The sequence below is a fragment of the Zea mays genome, unplaced genomic scaffold, assembly GCF_902167145.1.
Source record: "Zea mays cultivar B73 unplaced genomic scaffold, Zm-B73-REFERENCE-NAM-5.0 scaffold_587, whole genome shotgun sequence".
NCBI classification, from domain to species: Eukaryota; Viridiplantae; Streptophyta; class Magnoliopsida; order Poales; family Poaceae; genus Zea; species Zea mays.
This window is the reverse complement of record NW_023367242.1, coordinates 11,791-23,580: the sequence shown is the minus strand read 5'-3', so window position 1 is coordinate 23,580 and position 11,790 is coordinate 11,791.

Genomic DNA, 11,790 nt, shown 5'->3' with positions numbered 1-11,790 from the left:
GGGGTTGCTCCACATACACTTCCTCCTTGATCGGCCCGTTGAGGAAAGCGCTCTTCACATCCATTTGGAACAACCTGAAGGAATGGTGAGCGGCATATGCTAGCAAGATATGAATTGATTCTAGCCTAGCCACAGGAGCAAAAGTCTCCTCAAAGTCCAAACCTGCGACTTGGGCATAACCTTTTACCACAAGTCTAGCCTTGTTTCCTTGTCACCACCCCGTGCTCGTCTTGTTTGTTGCGGAACACCCACTTTGTTCCCACACCATTTTGCTTGGGACGAGGCACCAGCGTCCAAACTTCATTTCTCTTGAAGTTGTTGAGCTCCTCCTGCATGGCCAATACCTAGTCCGGATCTAGCAAGGCCTCCTCTACCCTGAAAGGCTCAATAGAAGAGACAAAGGAGTAATGCTCACAAAAATTAACTAATCGAGATAGAGTAGTTACTCCCTTGCTAATGTCACCCAGAATTTGGTCGATGGGATGATCCCTTTGAATCATTGCTCGAACTTGGGTTGGAGGTGCCGGTTGTGCTTCTTCCTCCATCACATGATCATCTTGTGCTCCCCTTGATCACACTCCTCTTGATGAACCTGTTCATCGTTTTGAGTTGGGGGATGCATCATTGTTGAGGAAGAAGGCTGATCTTGCTCCAATTGTTCCTGTGGTCGCACATCACCAATCGCCATGGTGCGCATAGCGGCCGTTGGAAACGTCTTCTTCATCTATTTCATCAAGATCAACAACTTGCTCTCTTGGAGAGCCATTAGTCTCATCAAATACAATGTCGCTAGAGACTTCAACCAAACCCGATGATTTGTTGAAGACTCTATACGCCTTTGTGTTTGAGTCATAACCTAACAAAAACCCTTCTACAGCTTTGGGAGCAAACTTAGAATTTCTACCCTTCTTTACTAGAATGTAGCACTTGCTCCCAAATACACGAAAGTAAGATACATTGGGTTTGTTACCGGTTAGAAGCTCATACGACGTCTTCTTGAGGAGGCGGTGAAGGTAGACCTGTTGATGGCGTGGCAAGCCGTGTTGGCGGCTTCCGACCAAAAACGCTCGGGGGTCTTGAATTCTCCAAGCATCGTCCTCGCCATATCGATTAGCGTTCTGTTCTTCCTCTCTACCACACCATTTTGCTGTGGTGTGTAGGGAGCGGAGAACTCGTGCTTGATCCCTTCCTCCTCAAGGAACTCCTCCACTTGAAGGTTCTTGAACTCGGACCCGTTGTCGCTCCTTATCTTCTTCACCTTGAGCTCAAACTCATTTTGAGCTCTCCTGAGGAAGCGCTTGAGGGTCCCTTGGGTTTCAGACTTATCCTGCAAAAAGAACACCCAAGTGAAGCGGGAAAAGTCATCAACAATAACTAGACCATACTTACTTCCTCCTATGTTCAGATAGGCGACGGGTCCGAAGAGGTCCATATGTAGCAGCTCCAGGGGTCTTGATGTTGTCATCACATTTTTGGTGTGATGAGAGCCTCCCACTTGTTTCCCTGCTTGACAAGCTGCACAAGGTCTATCTTTTTCGAAATGAACATTGGTTAGACCTATCACATGTTCTCCCTTTAGAAGCTTGTGGAGGTTCTTCATCCCCACATGTGCTAAGCGGCGATGCCACAGCCAGCCCATGCTAGTCTTAGCAATTAAGCATGCATCTAGACCGGCCTCTTCTTTTGCAAAATCAACTAAGTAAAGCTTGTCGTCTAATACACCCTTAAAGGCTAGTGAACCATCACTTCTTCTAAAGACAAACACATCTACATTTGTAAATAGACAATTATATCCCATATTGCATAATTGACTAACAGATAACAAATTATATCCAAGAGACTCAACTAAAAACACATTAGAGATAGAGTGCTCATTAGATATTGCAATTTTACCTAACCCTTTTACCTTGCCTTGATTCCCATCACCGAATATAATTGAATCTTGGGAATCCTTATTCTTGACGTAGGAGGTGAACATCTTCTTCTCCCCCGTCATATGGTTTGTGCATCCGCTGTCAATAATCCAGCTTGAACCCCCGGATGCATAAACCTGCAAGGCAAATTTAGGCTTGGGTCTTAGGTACCTGAAAGTCGCCTAGAGGGGGGGGTGAATAGGGCGAAACTGAAATTTACAAATATAAACACAACTACAAGCCGGGTTAGCGTTAGTAATAAAGAAACGAGTCCGGGAGAGAGGGCGCAAAACAAATCCCAAGCGAATAAGCAAGTGAGACACGAAGATTTGTTTTACCGAGGTTCGGTTCTTGCAAACCTACTCCCCGTTGAGGAGGCCACAAAGGCCGGGTCTCTTTCAACCCTTCCCTCTCTCAAACGATCCACGGATCGAGTGAGCTTTCTTTTCTTAATCACTTGGAACACAAAGTTCCCACAAGGACCACCACAAGTTTGGTGTCTCTTGCCTCAATTACAAGTGAGTTTGATCGCAATGAAGGAATCAAGAAAGCACGATTAAAAAGCCAAGCAACAAGAGCGACAAGTAACACACGGATCACTTCCTCTCTCAAGTCACTAATCACTAATGATCTCTTTTCTCAATTGTGAAACTTGGAGAGGTGGAGGCTTTGAATGTGTCTTGGAATGGAGTGCTAGCTCTTGTATTGAATGTTGAAGGTTGGAATGCTTGGATGAAGTGAATGGAGGTGGTTGGGGTTGTATTTATAGCCACCAACCACTTCCTAGCCGTTGGGCCATTCTGCCGAGCGCGGACGGTCCGCCCTCCTGGTGCGGACGGTCCGCCCCTGTAGATCAACGGCTGAAAATGCAACGGTCAGCAGTAACGGCTATATCAACGGCTATATTGCATTTAATGCGTCGTCAGATGTCAGACAGAGCCAGTCGCGGACGGTCCGGTCGTGCACCCCGGACGGTCCGCGAGGCCCCCTATAATTCATTTCTCCGAACCCGTTACCTTCGGGTTTTTTCGGTTTCTTACCGACCGGACGGTCCGCGCCTAAGGCCGGACGGTCCGCGCGAGGGCTCGGACGGTCTTTGCTTTTCCTTCGGACAGTCCGTAATGGAAACTTGTATTTTTGCATTGGTTCTGTCCGAGAGTCATTCTAGTGTTGCGGACGGTCCGCCGCAAGGGCCCGGACGGTCCGCGCTTGGCCTGTTTTTCCAAAAAGCTTCTCCTGTCCGAAATAATCTACGGTATTCCGGACAGTCGATTTAGCATAGTTATAGATGAACTTTTGGCACCTGTAAAACATATAATCTAGAGCAAACTAGTTAGTCCAATTGTTTGTGTTGGGCGATTCAACCACCAAAACTATTTAGGAACTAGGTGTAAGCCTAATTCCCTTTCAATCTCCCCCTTTTTGGTGATTGATGCCAACACAAACCAAAGCAAATATGGAAGTGCATAATTGAACTAGTTTGCATAATATAAGTGCAAAGGTTGCTTGGAATTTAGCCAATATAAATACTTGCAAGATATGCATGGATTGTTTCTTTCTTATATAACATTTTGGACCACGCTTGCACCACATGTTTTGTTTTTGCAAACTCTTTTGTAAATCCTTTTCAAAGTTCTTTTGCAAATAGTCAAAGGCAAATGAATAAGATTTTGAGAAGCATTTTCAAGATTTGAAATTTTCTCCCCCTGTTTCAAATGCTTTTCCTTTAACTAAACAAAACTCCCCCTAAATGAGATCCTCCTCTTAGTGTTCAAGAGGGTTTTTGATATGTCATTTTGAAATACTACTTTCTCCCCCTTTTGAACACAATAGGATATCAATTGAAAAATATTCAACACTTAAGTTTTTGAAATTGGTGGTGGTGCGGTCCTTTTGCTTTGGGCTCTTACTTTCTCCCCCTTTGGCATGAATCGCCAAAAACGGAAGCATTAGAGCCCTCGAAGTGTTTCCTTCCCCTTGGGTCATAAATAAATGAGTTAAGATTATACCAAAGACGAAGTCCTTTTGCTTGGTGCTCATGATTTCTTCCCCTAGAATGGAGAGTTGCTTGGAGCGACGGCGAAGGATGAGTTACGTAGTGGAAGCCTTTGTCTTCGCCGAAGACTCTAATTCCCTTTCAATACACCTATGACTTGGTTTGAAATGGACTTGAAAACACATTAGTCATAGCATATGAAAGAGATACGATCAAAGGTATACAAATGAGCTATGGGTGCAAGTTAACAAAAGAAATTCCTAGAATCAAGAATATTTAGCTCATGCCTAAGTTTGTTAAAAGATTGTTCATCAAGAGGCTTGGTAAAGATATCGGCTAATTGATCTTTAGTATTAATGTATGAAATCTCGATATCTCCCTTTTGTTGGTGATCCCTAAGAAAATGATACCGAATGGCTATGTGCTTAGTGCGGCTATGCTCGACGGGATTGTCGGCCATTTTGATTGCACTCTCATTATCACATAGTAAAGGGACTTTGGTTAATTTGTAACCGTAGTCCCGCAGGGTTTGCCTCATCCAAAGCAATTGCGCGCAACAATGACCTGCGGCAATGTACTCGGCTTCGGCGGTGGAAAGAGCAACCGAATTTTGCTTCTTTGAAGCCCAAGACACCAAGGATCTTCCCAAGAACTGGCAAGTCCCTGATGTGCTCTTCCTATTGATTTTACACCCCGCCCAATCGGCATCCGAATATCCAATCAAATCAAATGTGGATCCCCTAGGATACCAAAGCCCAAACTTAGGAGTATAAGCCAAATATCTCAAGATTCGTTTTACGGCCGTAAGGTGTGATTCCTTAGGGTCGGATTGGAATCTTGCACACATGCAAACGGAAAGCATAATGTCCGGTCGAGATGCACATAAATAAAGCAATGAACCAATCATTGACCGGTATACCTTTTGATCCACGGACTTACCTCCCGTGTCGAGGTCGAGATGCCCATTAGTTCCCATGGGTGTCTTGATGGGTTTGGCATCCTTCATCCCAAACTTAGCAAGAATGTCTTGAATGTACTTCGTTTGGCTAATGAAGGTGCCCTCTTGGAGTTGCTTGACTTGGAATCCTAGAAAATACTTCAACTCCCCCATCATCGACATCTCGAATTTCTGTGTCATGATCCTACTAAACTCTTCACATGTAGACTCGTTAGTAGACCCAAATATAATATCATCAACATAAATTTGGCATACAAACAAGTCATTTTCAAGAGTTTTAGTAAAGAGTGTAGGATCGGCCTTGCCAACTTTGAAGCCATTAGCAATAAGGAAATCTCTTAGGCATTCATACCATGCTCTTGGGGCTTGCTTGAGCCCATAAAGCGCCTTAGAGAGCCTATAGACATGATTAGGATACTCACTGTCTTCAAAGCCGGGAGGTTGCTCAACATAGACCTCTTCCTTGATTGGTCCGTTGAGGAAGGCACTTTTCACGTCCATTTGATAAAGCTTAAAGCCATGGTAAGTAGCATAGGCTAATAATATGCGAATTGACTCAAGCCTAGCTACGGGTGCATAGGTTTCACCGAAATCCAAACCTTCGACTTGGGAGTATCCTTGGCCACAAGTCGAGCTTTGTTCCTTGTCACCACACCATGCTCATCTTGCTTGTTGCGGAAGACCCATTTGGTTCCTACAACATTTTGGTTAGGACGTGGAACTAAATGCCATACCTCATTTCTAGTGAAGTTGTTGAGCTCCTCTTGCATTGCCACCACCCAATCCGAATCTTGAAGTGCTTCCTCTACCCTGTGTGGCTCAATAGAGGAAACAAAAGAGTAATGTTCACAAAAATGAGCAACACGAGATCTAGTGGTTACCCCTTATGAATATCGCCAAGGATGGTGTCGACTGGGTGATCTCGTTGGATTGCTTGTGGACTCTTGGGTGTGTTGGCCTTTGCTCTTCTTCCTCCTTGTCTTCCTCATTTGCATCTCCCCCTTGATCAATGCCATCATCTTGAGGTGGCTCATTTGCTTGATCTTCTACTTCATCAACTCGAGCTTCATCCTCATTTTGAGTTGGTGGAGATGCTTGCATTGAGGAGGATGGTTGATCTTGTGCATTTGGAGGCTTTTCGGATTCCTTAGGACACACATCCCCAATGGACATGTTCCTTAGCGCGATGCATGGAGCCTCTTCTTCACCTATCTCATCAAGATCAACTTGCTCTACTTGAGAGCCGTTAGTTTCATCAAACACAACGTCACAAGAGACTTCAACTAGTCCAGTGGACTTGTTAAAGACCCTATATGCCCTTGTGTTTGAATCATAGCCAAGTAAAAAGCCTTCTACAGTTTTAGGAGCAAATTTAGATTTTCTACCTCTTTTAATAAGAATGAAGCATTTGCTACCAAAAACTCTAAAATACGAAATGTTGGGCTTTTTACCGGTTAGGAGTTCATATGATGTCTTCTTGAGGATTCGGTGAAGATATAACCGGTTGATGGCGTAGCAGGCGGTGTTGACCGCTTCGGCCCAAAACCGGTCCGGTGTCTTGTACTCATCAAGCATGGTTCTTGCCATGTCCAATAGAGTTCGATTCTTCCTCTCCACTACACCGTTTTGTTGTGGCGTGTAGGGAGAAGAGAACTCATGCTTGATGCCCTCCTCCTCAAGGAAGCTTTCAATTTGAGAGTTCTTGAACTCCGTCCCATTGTCGCTTCTTATTTTCTTGATCCTTAAGCCGAACTCATTTTGAGCTCGTCTCAAGAATCCCCTTAAGGTTTCTTGGGTTTGAGATTTTTCCTGTAAAAAGAATACCCAAGTGAAGCGAGAATAATCATCCACAATAACTAGACAGTACTTACTCCCGCCGATGCTTATGTAAGCGATCGGGCCGAATAGATCCATGTGTAGGAGCTCCAGTGGCCTGTCAGTCGTCATTATGTTCTTGTGTGGATGATGAGTGCCAACTTGCTTCCCTGCTTGGCATGCGCTACAAATCCTGTCTTTCTCAAAATGAACATTGGTTAGTCCTAAAATGTGCTCTCCCTTTAGAAGCTTATGAAGATTCTTCATCCCAACATGGGCTAGTCGGCGGTGCCAGAGCCAACCCATGTTAGTCTTAGCAATTAAACATGTGTCGAGCTCAGCTCTATCAAAATCTACTAAGTATAGCTGACCCTCTAACACACCCTTAAATGCTATTGAATCATCACTTCTTCTAAAGACAGTGACACCTATATCAGTAAAAGACAGTTGTAGCCCATTTGACATAATTGGGAAACAGAAAGCAGGTTGTAATCTAATGAATCAACAAGAAAAACATTGGAAATGGAATGGTCAGGTGAAATAGCAATTTTACCCAAACCTTTGACCAACCCTTGATTTCCATCCCCAAATGTGATAGCTCGTTGGGGATCTTTGTTTTCTCATATGAGGAGAACATCCTTTTCTCCCCGGTCATGTGGTTTGTGCACCCGCTGTCGAGTATCCAACTTGAGCCCCCGGATGCATAAACCTACAAAACAAATTTAGTTCTTGACTTTAGGTACCCAAACTGTTTTGGGTCCTTTGGCATTAGATACAAGAACTTTGGGTACCCAAACACAAGTCTTGGAGCCCTTGTGTTTTGCCCCCAACAAATTTGGCAACTACTTTGCCGGATTTGCTAGTAAGCACATAAGATGCATCAAAAGTTTTAAATGAAATGGCATGATCATTTGATGCATTAGGAGTTTTCTTTCTAGGCAGTTTGGCACGGGTTGGTTGCCTAGAGCTAGATGTCTCACCCTTATACATAAAAGCATGGTTAGGGCCAGAGTGAGACTTCCTAGAGTGAATTCTCCTGATTTTGCTCTCGGATAACCGGCAGGGTACAAAATGTAACCCTCGTTATCCTGAGGCATGGGAGCCTTGCCCTTAACAAAGTTAGACAAATTTTTAGGTGGGGCATTAAGTTTGACATTGTCTCCCCTTTGGAAGCCAATGCCATCCTTGATGCCAGGGCGTCTCCCATTATAGAGCATGCTTCTAGCCAATTTAAATTTTTCATTTTCTAAGTCATGCTCTCTAATCTTAGCATTTAGTTGAGCTATGTGATCATTTTGTTTTTTAATTAAGGCTAGGTGATCATGGATAGCATCAACATTAATATCTCTACATCTAATACAAATGGAAATATGCTCAACATTAGATGTAGAGGGTTTGCAAGATTTTAGTTCAACAACCTTAGCATGCAACATATCATTTTTAGTTCTAAGGTCGGAAATAGTAGCATTGCAAATATCAAAATCCTTAGCCTTAGCAATTAATTTCTCATTCTCATTTCTAAGGCTAGCGATGGAAGCATTCAATTCATCAATCCTAGCAAGCAAGTCAACATCATCATTTCTAGGATCAATGCAAACATGAGAATCAACCTTAGCCAACAAATTAGCATTTTCATTTCTAAGGTTGTCTAAAATCTCATGGCAAGTGCTTAGCTCACTAGATAATTTTTCACATTTTTCTCTTTCTAGAGCATAAGCATTTTTAAACCTTAACATGTTTCTTGTTTTCCTTGATTAGGAAGTCCTCTTGGGAGTCCAAGAGATCGTCCTTTTCATGGATAGCACTAATTAGCTCATTTAATTTTTCTTTTTGTTCCATGTTAAGGTTGGCAAAAAGAATACGCAAGTTATCCTCCTCATTTTTATCATCCTCATCACTAGATGTTTCATATTTAGTGGAGGACTTTGATTTTACCTTCTTTTTGCCGTCCTTGGCCATGAGGCACTTGTGGCCGACGTTGGGGAAGAGGAGGCCTTTGGTGACGGCGATGTTGGCGGCGTCCTCGTCGTCGGAGGAGTCGCTTGAGCTTTCGTCGGAGTCCCACTCCCGACAAACATGGGCATCGCCGCCCTTCTTCTTGTAGTACTTCTTCTTCTCCTTCCTTTTGCCCCTCTTGTCGTTGTCCCTGTCACTGTCACTTGATAATGGACATTTAGCAATAAAGTGACCGGGCTTACCACATTTGTAGCAAACCTTCTTGGAACGAGATTTGTAGTCCTTCCCCTTCCGTTGCTTGAGGATTTGCCGGAAGCTTTTGATGATTAGGGCCATCTCCTCGTTGTCGAGCTTGGAGGCGTCAATTGGTTGTCTACTTGGTGTAGACTCCTCCTTCTTCTCCTCCGTTGCCTTGAAGGCCACGGGTTTGCGCCTCGGATGTGGAAGGCTCATCAAGCTCGTTGATCTTCTTGGAGCCCTTAATCATGCATTCAAAACTAACAAAATTCCCGATGACTTCCTCGGGGGTCATTTGTGTATATCTAGGATTGCCACGAATTAATTGTACTTGAGTAGGGTTAAGGAAAATAAGGGCTCTCAGAATAAACCTTAACCACTTCGTGGTCATCCCATTTTGTGCTCCCGAGGTTGCGCACTTGGTTCACCAAGGTCTTGAGCCGGTTGTACATGTCTTGTGGCTCCTCCCCTTGGCGAAGACGGAAGCGACCGAGCTCCCCCTCGATCGTTTCCCGCTTGGTGATCTTGGTGAGTTCATCACCCTCATGCGCCGTCTTGAGTAGGTCCCAAATCTCCTTGGCGTTCTTCAACCCTTGTATTTTGTTGTATTCCTCCTTGCTTAAAGAGGCAAGGAGAATGGTTGTGGCTTGGGAGTTGAAGTGCTCGATTTGGGCCACTTCGTCCGTGTCGTAGTCCTCATCCCCTACGGATGGTACCTGTACACCATACTCAACAACATCCCATAATCTTTTGTGGAGAGAGATTAGATGAAATTGCATTAAATTACTCCACATAGCATAATCTTCACCATTAAAGTTGGTGGTTTGCCTAATGGGACGGAAAGTAAAGGTGTATGTTTAGGAACGCGAGGGTAGCGTAGGGGGATCTTACTATACTTCTTACGCTCTTGGCGTTTAGAAGTGACGGACGCCGCGTCGGAGCCGGAGGTGGAGGTCGATGAAGTGTCGGTCTCGTAGAAGACCACCTTCCTCATCCTTTTGTGCTTGTCCCCACTCCGATGCGGCTTGTGAGAAGATTTTTCCTTCTTCTCCTTATGGTGAGAAGAGGAAGATCTTTTCTCCTTCCGCTTGGAGAATTTCTTCTTCTTCTCTCTTCTCTTGGTGCGGGACTCTTCTGATGAAGATGAAGTGCTCCCTTGGCTTGTAGTGGGCTTGTCGTCGCCGGTCTCCATCTCCTTCTTGGCGTGATCTCCCGACATCACTTCGAGCGGTTAGGCTCTAATGAAGCACCGGGCTCTGATACCAATTGAAAGTCGCCTAGAGGGGGGGGTGAATAGGGCGAAACTGAAATTTACAAATATAAACACAACTACAAGCCGGGTTAGCGTTAGTAATAAAGAAACGAGTCCGGGAGAGAGGGCGCAAAACAAATCCCAAGCGAATAAGCAAGTGAGACACGAAGATTTGTTTTACCGAGGTTCGGTTCTTGCAAACCTACTCCCCGTTGAGGAGGCCACAAAGGCCGGGTCTCTTTCAACCCTTCCCTCTCTCAAACGATCCACGGATCGAGTGAGCTTTCTTTTCTTAATCACTTGGAACACAAAGTTCCCACAAGGACCACCACAAGTTTGGTGTCTCTTGCCTCAATTACAAGTGAGTTTGATCGCAATGAAGGAATCAAGAAAGCACGATTAAAAAGCCAAGCAACAAGAGCGACAAGTAACACACGGATCACTTCCTCTCTCAAGTCACTAATCACTAATGATCTCTTTTCTCAATTGTGAAACTTGGAGAGGTGGAGGCTTTGAATGTGTCTTGGAATGGAGTGCTAGCTCTTGTATTGAATGTTGAAGGTTGGAATGCTTGGATGAAGTGAATGGAGGTGGTTGGGGTTGTATTTATAGCCACCAACCACTTCCTAGCCGTTGGGCCATTCTGCCGAGCGCGGACGGTCCGCCCTCCTGGTGCGGACGGTCCGCCCCTGTAGATCAACGGCTGAAAATGCAACGGTCAGCAGTAACGGCTATATCAACGGCTATATTGCATTTAATGCGTCGTCAGATGTCAGACAGAGCCAGTCGCGGACGGTCCGGTCGTGCACCCCGGACGGTCCGCGAGGCCCCCTATAATTCATTTCTCCGAACCCGTTACCTTCGGGTTTTTCGGTTTCTTACCGACCGGACGGTCCGCGCCTAAGGCCGGACGGTCCGCGCGAGGGCTCGGACGGTCTTTGCTTTTCCTTCGGACAGTCCGTAATGGAAACTTGTATTTTTGCATTGGTTCTGTCCGAGAGTCATTCTAGTGTTGCGGACGGTCCGCCGCAAGGGCCCGGACGGTCCGCGCTTGGCCTGTTTTTCCAAAAAGCTTCTCCTGTCCGAAATAATCTACGGTATTCCGGACAGTCGATTTAGCATAGTTATAGATGAACTTTTGGCACCTGTAAAACATATAATCTAGAGCAAACTAGTTAGTCCAATTGTTTGTGTTGGGCGATTCAACCACCAAAACTATTTAGGAACTAGGTGTAAGCCTAATTCCCTTTCAGTACCCAACTCATGTTGGGTCCTACAAGGTTAGTGCAAATATCCTTAGGGACCCAAATGCAAGTTTTGTCTCCCTTGCATTTTGCCCCTAACTTCCTAGCAACTATTTTCCTATCCTTTCTACAAATAGCAAAGGAAGCATTTAAAGCACGATAAATTGTAGAAGATTCATTCATTACTTTCCTAGAAGCATGAATAATATTCTTTCTAGGCACATGATGAATAGCACTTCTCCTAGACATATTTCTACCATGCATATAGGAAGAGCTAGAAGCACACATGGCATGAGAATCAAAAATCATCATAAGCATTATAACTCCTATAAGCATTCTAGTTGTCTCCTATCATGGTACATAAAAGCATGGTTCTTTTTAGCACTACTAGCCATAGGAGCCTTCCCTTTCTCCTTGGC